This window comes from Narcine bancroftii, chromosome 3, assembly GCF_036971445.1.
Source record: "Narcine bancroftii isolate sNarBan1 chromosome 3, sNarBan1.hap1, whole genome shotgun sequence".
Classification (NCBI taxonomy): domain Eukaryota; kingdom Metazoa; phylum Chordata; class Chondrichthyes; order Torpediniformes; family Narcinidae; genus Narcine; species Narcine bancroftii.
In genome coordinates, this window is record NC_091471.1 from 123,121,021 (window position 1) to 123,136,714 (window position 15,694).

General features: G+C 42.5%; 1 long non-coding RNA gene across 1 annotated transcript; it reads left to right on the forward strand.

The window, feature by feature from the left end:
- The first annotated feature begins 9,265 nt into the window (after window positions 1-9,265).
- Window positions 9,266-12,984, forward strand: LOC138756219 (uncharacterized). The gene is made up of 3 exons (XR_011352878.1): window positions 9,266-9,349; window positions 9,730-9,828; window positions 12,516-12,984. It is a non-coding gene; the product is annotated as an uncharacterized lncRNA (long non-coding RNA).
- Window positions 12,985-15,694: the final 2,710 nt, after the last annotated feature.

Below are 15,694 nucleotides of genomic sequence, written 5' to 3' on the forward strand. Positions count from 1 at the left end.
CATAGCAAGATGTCCCCCGCTCCTTTCTCCTCCGACAATAGTGGCATTGAGTTTGAATTTGAGTTGCGGCAAGATGGCCACCGAACCTTTTCATGGCATTTCCTCACTGCCACCCTCCGTTGATGAGTTGCGCAGCAAGTGGGTTTGGCTGAATTCAGGGCAGATGGCTTGGGGCTGGAATTGGATCCAAGAGCGGTGCAGACCACGGACTTCCCCGGGCTTCCCATCACATGGCAAACCCTCGGCCAATGTCCTTTCTAGCCCCAGCTGAGTCTTTAGCTGGGCAACAAGATCGGGGATGCTGGCTCTTGCCACAGAAAAAGCACTCCCTAGCACGGGAATGCTCCCTAGCACGTGAAGCAGCAGCCATTAGGGCAGGGGTAGTGAGAGCAATGAGTCCTTGGAAGGGGTCACCTGGGTGAATGAGCTCGCTGGCTTGCAGGTCATTGTCCTTGAGCTTGGCCTGTTCCAGCGATTTGGCCAGCTTGACGTAGCTAGCCAAGTCCTTTTCTGACTCGAGCAGTGGCTGCCTCATGTACATCGAGCAGACCCCTGCGACTAGAATCTCCCAGATCTGTTCTTCCTCACAAACATTGCCTGTAGCCACATCGTACCTGCACTTCTTGGCAAGCATCCACAGATCATCCAGCTGGTAGTCATTGATGGTCTCTCCTGGCCATGGAGATGTAGAGCAAGTCAGTGTCTCACCAGGACCTTACTCTGTGACTTCAGGAACCTAGTCTTTAATACCTCGATAGCAGCATCATATGTAGAGCAGTCCCTGATGACTGCATTCCCTTTCATTCCTACTCTCAAAATGAGTGTGCGGACCTCCTGAGTTCATCGGTGTGGAAGACGTCTCTGGACACATTCAGGTAGGCCTGGAAGCAGTATGTGAACACTTCAGCTGCATCGGGGGACAGAGGATCTATCAGCAGCATGCCAGGTTTGAGAAGCACTTCCATCGTTTAGGGAATAAGCTAATACAATTGTAGTGAGAATAAAAGCTCTCACGACTGGAGGGAGATCAAATGCTTTTATTTAGCTTATAACTAAGGGTAGGGTTCAACAGCAGTCTTTAGAAGGTTTCTGGGTTTAGGCAGAAAACCAGGGTTAGAAGTGAGTGGAGCCAGCCATCAGCACAGCACTGTGAATCCCAGTTCACTGCAACCATCATTGTGCAAACAATCATATTATAACCATCTTATGACTTCCATAAAAAATAAAATAAAATAAAAATAACAATAATAGGGCATGAAAAGAAAGGCAGTGTCTTTGGTTCATTGATTATTCAGGAATCTGATGGCAGTGGGGAGGAAGCTGTCTTTAGGCTCCTGTACCTTTTCCCCAATGGTATCAGAGTGAAGAGGGCATGGCCTGGGTGGTGGGGGTCTTTGAGGAAAGAGGCTGCATTTCTAAGACACCACTTCATGTAGATATCCATGCTGGAGTGAAGTCTGGTGCCTGTGATGTCGCAGGCCGAGTTAACAACCCTCTGGAGTTTATTTTTGTCCTGAGCGTTGGCACCTCTATACCAGACAGTGATGCAACCAGTCCGAATGCTCTCCATGGTATACCTGTAGAAGTTTATGAGAGTCTTCGGTGATAGACCGAATCTCCTCAGACACCTCAGAAAGTATAGCCGCTGGCGAGCCTTCTTTGTGATCGCATCAATGTGGAGGGTCCAGGACAGATCCTCACAGATGTTGACACCCAGGAATTTGAAGTTATTGACCATCTTCACTACTGAGCCCCTGGTGAGGTTTGGATTGTGTTCCCCTGACTCCTTCCTGAAGTCCTCAATCATCTCCTTGGTTTTGCTGATGTTGGGCGCAAGGTTGTTGTCATTACACCATCCAACCAGCTGATCTATCTCCCTCATGTATGCATCGGCAAACTTGTGGACAGCCACAGGATATACACTGGGTCATTAATGACAACTACAGTTGTCATTAGGACCGAAAAGGTCATGCAGTTGCTGTCATTGATGAGGTCCAATCATAATGTTTAGATATCAGTATAATTATTTGGTAGTGAGTAATGCAAAAATATTAAAAAGAAACTGTCCAACCACAATTCATGGAAATAGACTGTAGGATGTAATGTTGCCATTGTTAAGGATTCCACTTGAAATGCGTGGTGTCCTCTTGTTAGTTGTTGATGCTAGTTAAATGTTAATGAATAATATGCTATCACAGTTACATGTAAGTTGGCTGAGGTCGATTTAATAAGGAGATTATTCAATGATCAGTCTGCTCACATACTGTACTAAGTTAGACACACTTTTGTACAAGTCAAAATGCCAACAATGGTAGGCAGATAAACTGAAGGTTGATGTGCACTTGATTCCAACCACTCCTGTCTAGTTTGTTAGGCCTGATTCCTGAACCCACACCCTAAGCAGAGAGAAGTAGAATCACAATGGATATCAAACAAAGGGATCCAGTTGAGTACTCTTCATCTTTCATTATTTAAATCCATCAGCGTAATTATTTTTAATATACTTGTCTCTCATCCCTTAAATGCATCTATTATATTTGCTTCACCCAAACCTTGCTGTAGCAAACTGAGCACTCTCACCCTTTGTGAGGTAAAGAATTCATTTTCAGAACTTTCAGATGTTCTAATTATCATCTTATTTTAAAGACCACGGCTGGGTCATCCCCTTACTTTTCAAGTTCATGTTCAAGTTTACTATCATCCAATTTTACAAGTACAACCTGATGAAACAGCATTCTCCAGTCCTCGATGCAAAAACATGTAAACACACAACCAGACATAAAACACATAGAGACAATAATATATATGCAGTCTTCTTCTTCTTTGGCTTGGCTTCGCAGACGAAGATTTATGGAGGGGGTAAAAAGTCCACGTCAGCTGCAGGCTCGTTTGTGGCTGACAAGTCCGATGCGGGACAGGCAGACACGGTTGCAGCGGTTGCAGGGGAAAATTGGTTGGTTGGGGTTGGGTGTTGGGTTTTTCCTCCTTTGCCTTTTGTCAATGAGGTGGGCTCTGCGGTCTTCTTCAAAGGAGGTTGCTGCCCGCCAAACTGTGAGGCGCCAAGATGCACGGTTTGAGGCGTTATCAGCCCACTGGCGGTGGTCAATGTGGCAGGCACCAAGAGATTTCTTTAGGCAGTCCTTGTACCTTTTCTTTGGTGCACCTCTGTCACGGTGGCCAGTGGAGAGCTCGCCATATAACACGATCTTGGGAAGGCGATGGTCCTCCATTCTGGAGACGTGACCCATCCAGCGCAGCTGGATCTTCAGCAGCGTGGACTCGATGCTGTCGACCTCTACCATCTCGAGTACTTCGACGTTAGGGATGTAAGCGCTCCAATGGATGTTGAGGATGGAGTGGAGACAACGCTGGTGGAAGCGTTCTAGGAGCCGTAGGTGGTGCCGTACATGCAGTACATGCTGAATATATACTGTATACATATAAATGTGGTGCGATCAATAACCACAAGCAGACATGAAGCGACTAGGCTTTAATATCCAGAAACATCAGGCTGCTGGCCCAGATCTAGGGCTATCAGCCTTTAGTGGGAATCCACAGGGAGGAGTTACAGGGTTGGAGGCAGGCCAGTCTGTACAGTCTAATGAGGTCACACTTGCACTCTCATGTTCCGCCACATTCACCCTTCCTTTTTAGATAAAGTCTGGTGGCATGAAGTGGGACAGTGTCATTACTGGTTGTGTAATCTTGAATAGTTCACAGATTCAGCTAGTCCAGTGGCTTTATCTGCCATTGCGATTGCCACAGTACCAGTTGCGTTGTCAGCTCCTGCAGAATGGTAAACTGTATGATGGATTCAATGTCCAGGGGCTGAACTGTGTTGGTCCGAATGGGTTCCAGGGGTGTGGGGCTGTTGGGGGTTCAGTTCCTGGTTCTAGTGGTGGGGGCAGAGGCCAGAGGGGTAGTGCTGGTGGGTTCAAGTGGTCATTTGTCTGGATGGTAGAATGACCGGCTGGTCACTGATGAGGGCTTCTAGGTGCACGTCTTCCTTGAGCCATGTCCCGGATGGGCCCTGTGCCTTCGCGCCTGTCCAGTATGGTACCTGGGTATTTTGTGTGTTTGCATGCTGGAAGTGCACTTCCTCAACCAGTGGGTCTGCCTTGCCTTATGAGTTCTAACATGTCTGCAGAGAAATATTGGCCCTGAGGTCATCAGCAAGACCGGAAGCATGGTTCCCAATGCCGACCTCCTTGGGAAGGAAAACAGTTTCTCATGTGGGGTGGTGTTTGCTGCAGTATAGAGTAGGGACCAGGTAGCATGCAGTGCCTCCTGAAGGAGCTTTTGCCACTGGGCATCCCTTCTGACTTGAGGCCCAAGAGGACCCCTCCAGATCATGCCGTTCTCCCTTTCCACCTGTCTGTTCTCACAGGGATTGTAGCTGGTGGTCCTGCTTATGGCTATAACCTTGGACACGAAATATTGGCGCAACTCCTCACTCATGAATGAGGGCCCCTGATTACTGTAAATGTAATTGGGTTATCTGAACAAAGTAAAGATGTTGTGGAGGGCTTTAATGACCATGACCGTGTTCAATGACCAGGGAAAGTGAATATTCCTCCATGATATCCGATTTGTGAATGGGAGGGGGCCCTTGAAGTCCATTACTGAGACATTCAAAGGGTCAAATGGCCTTGATCAGCTGAGCCTTCTCCATCTCGTAGAAGTGTGGCTTGCACTCCACACAGAATGAGTAGTTATGGGTCATCTTTCTGATCTCTTCCATAGAATAGGGGAGTGTTAGAGCCTCGTGATCCTGGGGTGCCAAAGGCTATTGTGGAGGCCTGGAAGAGATCTACCTGTGCCGTCATGCAGGGTCCCTTGGTCAGGGCATTGGGTAGCTCACCGAGGTTCCTAGTCCAGTACAAGGTTTCATAATTGTAGGTGGACAGTTCAATTATCCACGTCACGATCTTGTCATTTTAAATCTCACCCACTGTTTATTGTTAAACATAAATGCGATGGCTCTCTGATCTGTCAGCAGGGTAAGTGACTCCACCATAGCCTAGCCTCCTTCTTGATTGCCAACTGCCTGATTTCAGGACCCTGGATGGTCTGGGAAAAGAATTCCATGGGCCTCCCTACTTGGTTCAGCGAGGCAGCCAGGGCAAAGTCGGAGGCATCAATCTCCACTTGGAAAGGGATCACATCAACAGTGTGCATCGCTACCTTGGCAATCTCATCCTTAATGCCCTTAAAGGCCTCTGGCCTACACCAATGCGGGAAAGGTGGTGGTCTTCACTAGGAGATGGGCCTTATCTGCATAATTGGGAATGCATTGGGCATAATAAGAAAAGAACCTCAGGCACCTTTTCAAGCCTTTGAGTTTTTTGGCACACTGCGAGTTCCAGAAGGGGCTGCATGCACTTAAGGTTGGGGGAAATAATGCCATGCTCCACCATGTAGCCCTATATTGCCAGATGTTAGCTGCAGAATACACACTTTTTCTGGTTGCATGTTCAGTTCAGGTCTTTGGCAGTGCCAGGAACTTCCATAGCTTTGCATCGTGTTCCTTCTGGCTATGGCTGAAAAAGGTGATATTATCCAAATACGGATATGTGACTTTTAACTTATTGTCATCCACCATGCAGTCCATCTACCATTGGAACCCCTACACCCATTCATGAGGCCGAATGGGATCCGCAAGAATGGTGGATGTAGCCATTGGCCTCGAATGCCTTGAATGGACAGACCTCCAAAATCTGGTGATATGCTGACTTGAGATCGATGGTGGAGAAGACCCGGTACTGGGCTATCTTATTCACTATGTTGGCTATGTGGGCGAGGGAATAGGCATCCAATAAGGTGAACCTGTTGATGGTCTGGCTGTAATCGATGGCCATCTGGTGCTTATCCCCACTGTTAACCAGCACCACTTGCACCCTCCAAGGGCTGTTACTGGGCTCGATAAATGCCCTCTGCTAGCAGTCACCCTACTTCAGCTATTATAAACTCCTTGTCCCTGGTCTAGCCACAGTAGTTGCACCTCATGTGCTCTGCAACAGCAGTGGAAGTCAGGTTCCCTGAGTCCCAAGATGGTGGTGCCTGTGGTCCCCATTTGGTGGTTGTGCGGCTCGCAGTGTAAGTTTCAATGTTCTTCTGGGCTGCCTCCAGCAATCAAGCCAGCTGCATGACTTCCTGTAAGTTCCAATTGCCCTTGTCCAAGAGTTGCTCACGGATGTGATTGGAACAGAAGCCGGCCTCTAGCCCATCATGGATTAGCTCCTCTTGGTAGACCGCAGCTGACACATCCACACACCCACAGGCTTGTCCCAGCTCCCTCATGGCCCTCACAAAGTTGTCAACGGACTCACTGCGGGCCTGGCTTTGGGTGACCAGCAGGTAACATGCATGTTCTTGGGAACACTGTACTTCTGCCGCAGCAGGGCCATTGCGTCCTTGTACTTTTCACACTCTCAAATTATTTAATAAGCTCAATGGCCCACTGATGAAAAGAGCAGATTGTACTTGTCTACTTCTGCAGAGATCTTGTGGCATTTCACATAGGCCTTCATATGTGCAGGCACATATGAAACTTGACGGAGGCCTCTGGATCCCTGGGGTCGGTCTCCATCATTTCCACTTGGATCACCTTATTAATGCCAAGTACTCTGGATATTAAATTGTGGCATGAACAATAACCACAAGTAGACTCGAAATGAGTGATTAAAGGCTTTAACATCCAGAAACATCGGGCAAGTCTCTAAATGCTGCTGGTATGGAGGGAGAACACTAGGCCTATCAGCCTTTATTGGGAATCTACAGGGAGGACTTGTCAGCCACAAACGAGCCTGCAGCTGACGTGGACATTACCCCTCCATAAATCTTTGTCCGCAAAGCCAAGCCAAAGAAAAGAAAGAACAGGGAGGAGTTACAGGGTCGGAGGCGAGTCAGTCTGTATAGTCCAGTGAGGTCATACCTACACTTCTATGTTCACCACAATAAAAATAAATAAACATTATTTAATAAATAGTAGAGTCTTCGAGGTTTTGTGTGAGCAATTCATTCAGTTGTACAGCAGTCTCACTGTCTATGGGATGAAACTGTTTCTCAGCCTAGTGGCTCTGGCTCTGATACTTCTATATCTCTTTCCGGAGCAAGCAGCTGAAAGATACTTTGTGCGGGATGGTAGGGATACTCAATGATTTTATGAGCCCTCTTCAAACAATGATCCCAGTAGATCACATTGATGGAGATGGGAAGGAAACCCAGGCAATCCACTCTGCAACTCTTATCTCCGATCCAATATTCTACAACAACTATACCACACTCTAATGCAGCTGGCCAGGACGCTCTCAATAGAGCTCTTGTAGAAAGTTGACAGGGTGGTGGCCAGTAGCCTTGCCTATCTCAGTCTTCTCAGGATATGCAGCCACTGTTGCACCTTTCTGACTAGTGAGGGGATATTGCGCGTCGTTGATAGGTCACTTGTTATGTAGATTCCGAGGAACTTGGTGCTCGACATTCTGCTGCCGATCTGGACATACTGTGGTCTTTCTGTTAAGAAGTTCAGAATCCAGTTACAGAAAGAGGTGCTGAGTCCCAGCGAGGACAGCTTCTCCACCAGCCTCTGAATTGGCCAATGAACAGCAGCTTGGAGGGTCAGTGGATAAGGGCCAAACTGTTCCATTTTTCTCTGATAGGTACTCACATATTTTTACTTTCTTATTCATAAATCTCTTCCCCCCCACCCCCCCCCCCCCCACAACTCGAGTGTTATTTTATCACTTTTAAATAAACTGGCAATTAGAGACAATCTAAATGTCACCCAACCAGGTTTATCTCAATGTTCCCGACTTGTCAATTATATCCATTTGGAAAAGAATCCCAATATTTGGTTAGTGTAGCTGGCTGCCCTGATCCGCAAGCGAACCAGGTTATGAGGTCACAAGGGGCTGATGTCATAATGGTCCCAGAGAGGTGCCGCAAAGGATCATAGCGGTTGTGCTGATAAGCTCTCCAAGTTAGTTAGTTGGTTCAATCACAGCTTCCGAGTGGTTTTTCTTTAATTCACTGCACTGCACATCGACCACGTTAGCCCTTTTCTTATGTCACAACTTTAACTTATTTTTATATTGTTACTCCAAGATCTCTTTGATCCTTCACTCTGCCTCAACAAGCTCCCTACTATTTTCCCTGCCTATGTTGTACTTCATTTGTTAATTCTTTTCCCATTCTGCAAATTTACCATGCCCTTTATTTTGTTGTGGTTTGTCTGAGTATTGAATAATTTACATTCCTTCAGCCCTCCTACACAATTTGGAATCATCTTCAAATGTAAAGATTGTTTTTTTATTCCAAAGTCTACATTGTCAATATAAATTATTAACAACAGTGGTCCCAGCGCTGACTCCTAACAGAACACTGTTACACACCTTCTTGCATTCTGAATGGCTTTTATACCTACGCTCTGCTTTCTGTCTTGAAACCAAACAGAAATTCATTTCCTAATTATTCCCTGACTCCACGTTCTCTGGTGTTATTCAATAGCCTATTGTGAGTTTCTAATCAAAAAACTTTTAGGTATCCAGATAACATACATCTACTACATTACTATTGTCTACTATGTCTTCAAAAATCCATCAAGACTTCTTTGGAAATTCATGCTGACTATTTATTATTATAATTTTCATTTCCACATATTATTTTTCACCATCTAATAGGAATGTCATTACTTTTCCAAACGTCAATGTTAAATGAGCTAGTCTATAATTCCCTACAAATTCAATCCCCTTTCTTAAATATAGGAATGATATTAGCTATATCTGCCAGTGCTTTTGCACTATATCTTTCCCTAACACTGGTTCAATTATGAATGCTCCTGCTGTCTCTTTAGATTATTTTAAAATGCATAGAATCAACCTGTCTGGGACTGATCCTCTTGAATTTATTAATTGACAATATTTAATATATTGCCCATTTATATATACATATTGCATTATTCAATTTGTAAAAAAAAGTTGCAGCTCCCTGACAAATATCAAAGTAAAATAATAATTTTGTTGTTATCTGTGATATTACCTATTTTTGTTTCAATAGCCCTATTCCCATCTTTTGTATTGTTTTCTCTATTGTTATGGACCATGGACTGACCTTTTGGACCGTGGGCTCATTATAAAGGATGGATTTCTGCTTAGAACTCTGAACAACCTGTGATACAGCTGAGTGCTGACTCACCAATTGCTTGGAACTTTCAAGAACAAAGGGGGAATCCAGCTGTGAAGCAGAGAGCAGCAGTTGGAGTGGCAGATCGGCAGTTGGAGCGGAAGTTGAAGCAGCTATTAGAGCAGCTGAGGGCAACTGGAGAGCTATGTGAAATGCACATGCCTCATAAGTGAGGATTCATAAATTTACTGCAAAGCAACATCACTAATTTCTCTCTCCAACATTCTCTCAATGACCTTTTGTTATCAGTTAAAAAATTGAAATAGGACATTGAGCTTTGAGCTTGAATTCTGTGGACTGTTTTTTGGACTGACTTACTTGACTGACTGATCTGGGATTTTGGGCACAGATTGTAATGGTTTGGGTTTTTCACATACATACTGTTTATAAATATATAATATCTGTATATTTTCTATAGATACTTTTAGTGGGATCAATTGTGTTAAGATATATTAACAGTCATTAATAAATATAGAGTTAATATTTAACACTTTTGAATTGCGTCTTCTGTTGTTACTTCCAATAATTTTGTCACACTTTTCTCCCTAGTTATAGCTATTTGGCTTCAAGCTACTATTGTCCAGTAATTGGAGCACAGATGGGGATGTTTACCACACAATTAAATTCCTACAAGAATGGATCACGAAGGTTAGGATGTTTGTTAAGAGTCATCAGACACATACAAGTGGTCCATACCCAAGTTGTCCAATGCAATCTGCAAGTTATATGTGTAAAGATGGGTTTTATGAGCTTACAATGGACCTTGAATCCTGTTTATGCACAGCTTAAAGGGATTTCTTTCCACCAATCCAACGCTGGCATGGGGAATCCACCCCAAATGGGTCTTTAACTGATTTACTCATCCACCTCTCCTTGTATCTATCAATATCCTTGGATAGTAACTTCTAACTGCCATCCCAAACCTCATCCAATCCCCCAACTCACTGATATCCCAACCCAATGTCAAAGTTGAACTCCTGGACTCCCTGATAATCATACCACTTTTGTTCCAACAATCCCTATTCTCAACCAAAAATCACAACACACCTCAGCCTTCTTATACAAGTTTGAGTTTATTCTTTCTTTTTCAATCTTTTTATTAACATTTCATAATATATACAGCATAAGGAGAATAGAAATAACTCAATTAAAATGATATGTCCAAGTCTACATAGTAGAAGTAACATATATAAATTCCAAAGAGTGAAAATGTGACATATTAGAAATAATTCTCCTAACAAAGAAAACAGAGATAAAGAAATAATTATATAATATTTAAAAGAAACCCACTTAATCTATTAAAAAACATAATATAGGAGAATCAGAGTTCTTCCGTTTCAGTAAAATGGCTCTTCGAGTTAATAGTGTAGAAAAAGCTATAAGTCAATATACAGAAGTAGGTAAACAACCTACATCTGTAATTCCAAAAAGAGCAGTTAAGGAGTTAGTTTGTAATTGAATAACCAGCATCATTGATAGAATTTTTTAAATATCTTTCCAAAATGTTTCTAACACAGGACATGATCAAAGCATATAAGTCAATGAAACAACATTAGTGTTGCATCTACCACAAGTAGAACTTGTGTCAGGAAAGATGCAAGCCGGTTTATCTTTAGACATACAAGCTCTATGAACTATTTTAAAGAATGATGTGCACAAACTGAAGAAGTATTAACTAGTCTAATAATTCTTATTCTTGTTTCAGGAAATAATATTAGTTGGAGTTCTGATTCCCATGTTTGTCAATCTTATCTATGGGGACTGATCTCAAATTTAATATAAAAGTATAAATAGTAACAATTAAACCCTTCTGAAAGGGGTTTAACTGGATCAAAGTGTCAAGTAAATAAGTAATTCTGGTTGTAATTTTAGATAATTATACATTACTGTATTCAATAAATTTCTAATCTGGAGATATCTAAAAAAATGTGTATATGGTAAAGTTGTTCAAAAGACATCAAACCAACATTAGCAAACAAATCTACAAAAGAGATCATTCCTTAAAACTTCCAAATAAGGAAGGATCGGTCAAGAGTAGATGGTGTAAAAAAATAATTAAGATATAAGCCAAGGCAAAAAATTTTAGTCCAAAAAACCTTTGAAATTAAAACCAAATACGTAATGAATACTTATTAATTGGATTGGAAATATACTTACTGATCTAAAAGATAATGCTGGTCCCAAAAAAAGCTAAGGAATAATTCTGGACTAGGTCAAGTTTATTATCATCTGATTGTGCATATACAACCTGACAAAACAGTGTTTCTCCAGACCACGGTGCACACAGAAAAACAGACAATACACACACAGTACACAACAATCATTTATATGATCAAAAACAAATTGCCAGCTGGATGACTGAATCGAGTGGGGTTCTGGAGCCACATTTCTGTAATTACCAGTTATTACTAGAGTGCTGCAGCTCTTCATTTCCTTCTGGTTCAGAGGTAACTGCAGGTAATCCAGTACATTTTCCAGAATTCGTATATTGGCAAGTGAAATCATTAGGAGTGTAGACCTGAATGGATTTGTGTTGAGTCTTACGCAAATGCCAGCATGTTTAGTGTGCTTCTGCTTCCTTGCTGACCATTTCCGATTACCTCTTACCCAATGACCAGACCCTTTGAGTCTCTCCATTTTCTCTTTGTTCTCTCAAGCTTAACTTAAGAGCCAGAAATGTATTTGTTTGATATTAATGATTTTCTGTACCATCGATGATACCAATTCATATTCTGGGTCATTCTGTAGTTCCTGACTTGGGTCAATAGGATCTTGTCTATTGAGCCTTTAGCGGGCTAAAGATGTACCATTTATACAGAGTCATATAATTCACATTATCCACTGCAATTCATTCTGAGGACTTCCCCCTCAGGGCCTATAGCTATCCTCTCAAAAGGTTCAATGGTCCTCCAAGACCACTGCTGGAAATATTTTATACACAATAGGTTTGAACTTCTTGGATAAAAATAGCTTGCATTCAGCTTAAACTAAATAGCATCAAGGTGAGGATTATTCTAAATTATCCCCATAAATATAAAAACTAAATATATTTTCCACCATTATGTGATTTGTTCGTTCACAATGACTGGAGATCATAAACAAGAAAGGGACATAAATTTACATCATCCTTCATCTCTACCAAAAAAAGTTACATTAACCTAAAGACTGATACATGGTGTTGGACAGTACAGATATTATTGTGTTTTACTGTTTAATACTTGAAATGCAATATTTTATAAGAACCAATTCAGTAAATTTGTAGCATAAATAGGGGAATTAGTTGGCTATTATTCACCTGCTGCTGGCACATTCATTTGCATTTAAATGTGTTTCAGGGCAGACGTGCGGAAATTTTCAATTGTGAATTATACTGTCCTTTCTTCGGTTATTATCTGGGATGATCAGAGCCACCAATTTCTGGGGATTTGTTCTTCTACACCAAGGGAAAATCCAGTGGCCCTGCTGGTTGGCATACAACAGTTATGTTTCACAGACTAATATCCTTTCTCTAGTGAGGATCTATTCCATGTTTCAAAAATGCTTATTTCCTTTCACTTCAAAAAAAAATGAAGACCCTCATTTTGTGGAACACTTCCAGTAATGAATGAAATGGAATTACGGACATATATCATGGTTTAACTTAGTTAATTCTTTAAATGAAGAAAACCCAATTACAGATGCCTCTTTACTTCCAGTATGATGGCTCAACTTACGATTTTTCAAAGTTCCGAAGGTACACTGGTGCAATATGTTATGATTAAAAATCTTTTTATCAGTGTGGAATAAAAGGCATTCAACATTTAATAGTCTTTAAAATAGTCTATGAATAATAATGCAGCACATTAAGGTCAAAACCTATAAATGTTGACTCCAAAATAGTTTGGGTATACTGTGGGGTTCCTACAACAGGTGTATCTGGGAGGAATCAACAAAACTAACAGGGGCCTGCTTCAACTAGTTACTTGCTGATACCAGGATTGCCAACTGGCCTTGGAGCAGAGAATGCATGTCCTCAACTCCTTGCACTATCGGGTCACAGTCAAAACTGAGAGTTAACTTTGATGAAAGGGAGGGAGAGCAATATAACATCATGCATGTGAGTATGAGCGTTCCTCCACAAACAGGAGGCAAACCACAGGGCACTTCAGGAGAGCAGGAATTAACAATATGATTTAGATCATTCCCCCTTAGGTGGGAGACAAAGCCCGCACTCAGCAAGGGAATGAAGTGTGGATGCCAAATGATCTAGGTGTGTCAAGCAAACTATGCCAGAGGTATAACAGCTGTTAGATGGGAACATACATTCCCTGAAGATACTATCCTTCTAACCCCAGTGAAATTATAAACAGGATCCATAGTCTCAAGAATTCTGCCCAAGATCGAGGTCAAACCAACATAATTGACAACACATGTTCTACCTTTGTAATGAAAGGGTTAATAACAGATCTTTTTATTTATCTGGAGTTGTCCATTCACAGTCCACACAACGAGCAGGCATGATAATTGGGAAGATAGTTAAGACATAAGTTCTTGACACATGTGGGCCATGAGGTTTTGAAACCTGTGGATGCAAGACATAAAGGATCGGGATATGATCAAAATAAATTTGTTTTCGGAGATGAGCGAGATTGATTGGGTTTATAATTAATGACTTGTCCATCATTAAGAATACTAATTAGTTTTAGAATTCTAGCTTATTTGTAGGGTGCAGATTCAAAAAGGCTCTTTGATTGTATCAGTGTGAGTAGTGGGCAAGCTTATGGGACTTCTCCTTGTAATCGGTGCACAGGACCTTGGAGACTCTCTAATCCAGCCATCATAAGCCTGTCTGCAATGAGCAGAAGGGCGAGAAACTTGCTGTTTAATGATTCTTATCCAGTACTCTACCTTAGATTTAGTGTTTTGTTAATCTTCCTTATTACTTAATGAACTTTTTAATCTTTCATTTTATTTACTATACTTAACAAAAATACCCTGTTGCACTATTGAAGTTGTAGCCACTAAAAACACAGTGGTGGCTGATGAACATGAAATAACAACACACACAGTTGCAGGTAAATCAGAACTCCTTTACTCAAGTTATGCATGTATCCTTTTAAAACACTGAACCACGCGCGCCACGTCATGATGTAATGATGTCTCATGCCAGTTCGCTAGACTTCTGGAAGTTGTAGTCTATCTATAGCACCATCTTACACAGCCACCCACCCCCCCAACCCAGAACCGGCACCTAGTAGTTTTTTGGGAAGTTGACCCTTGCGTCGAACACCTGGCTGATGAATAGGGGCCGTTTTGTCAACGTGGGCTGGTTTGAGCCTGTCACTCATGAAAGACAGAGGCTGCTGGCAATGTCCAAGATGCAGGTTGACCTTGTTCATCTTATCACCCTGTATGGTCCCTCATATGGTGCCTCTACGTAGGAATACATACTCACAGTCCTTCAGTTTGTGTGGTACAAAAGAAACATTTTCCATGTGATAATAGTGGTACAGGGGATAATTTGCCTAGGTATCCCTCAGCAGCTCATTGGGATCTTCATCTTTACTGGATCCATGTGGAACAAATTCCCCTGGGGCCATCAAAGGCATGCCGTGTACAACAAGCTCCACAGATGAAGTGTGGTGATCCTCTATTGGAGTTGTCTTAATACTGAGCAATACCCATGGTAATTCGTCTGCCCAGTTGGGACTGTCTAAATAGGCCATCAGGGCTGATTTATGGTGACGATGGAATCGTTCAAACATCCCGTTTGACTGCGGGTGATAGGCACTTGTATGAAGCCTAGAACTGAGAAGCGAGATAAGGCCATCCATAACGAAGATATAAATTGAGGCCCTCTGTCAGAAGTGATATGCGCTGGTAGGCTGAAGCGAGCCACCCAGGAATTAAGGAATATGCGCACACAAGTGTCTGTAGAAGCAACAGCCATGGAGACTGCCTCAAGCCATCTTGTAAGCCTATCAGTCACCGTGAAGAGATAGCGGTAGCCTCGTGAAACTGGAATTTGTCCCACAATGTCCACGTGGACATGGTCAAAGTGTCGAGTTACCAGTGGGAAGGGTTGTAGAAATGCTTTTGTATGGCGATGGATTTTGACTTTTTGACAAGCTACATAAGATCTGGCCATTTGCGTGACATCTTTCTTCAGAACAAACCAAATAAATCTGTCTGAAATCAGATGAATGGTTGATCTGATGGATGGATGAGAAAGACCACATACAGAATCAAAAATGTGACGTCTCCACAAAGCTGGAACCACTAGCCGTGGATGTCTTGTTGACACGTTGCAAAATTTTGGCATCAATTTGCTCATCCTTCCATGTAAGTTGGTTATCGAGGTGTGATATGACTCCATCTTACCATCTTGTGCTTGGGCAGCGGCGAGATCCGCATAGTCAATACCATGGTCCATAACTGGTACCTGGAGCACAACTGAGCAGGAAAGTGCATCAGCCACTACATTGTCTTTTCCAGAAATGTGGATTATTCTGGGAGAGAATTCTGAAATGAAGAA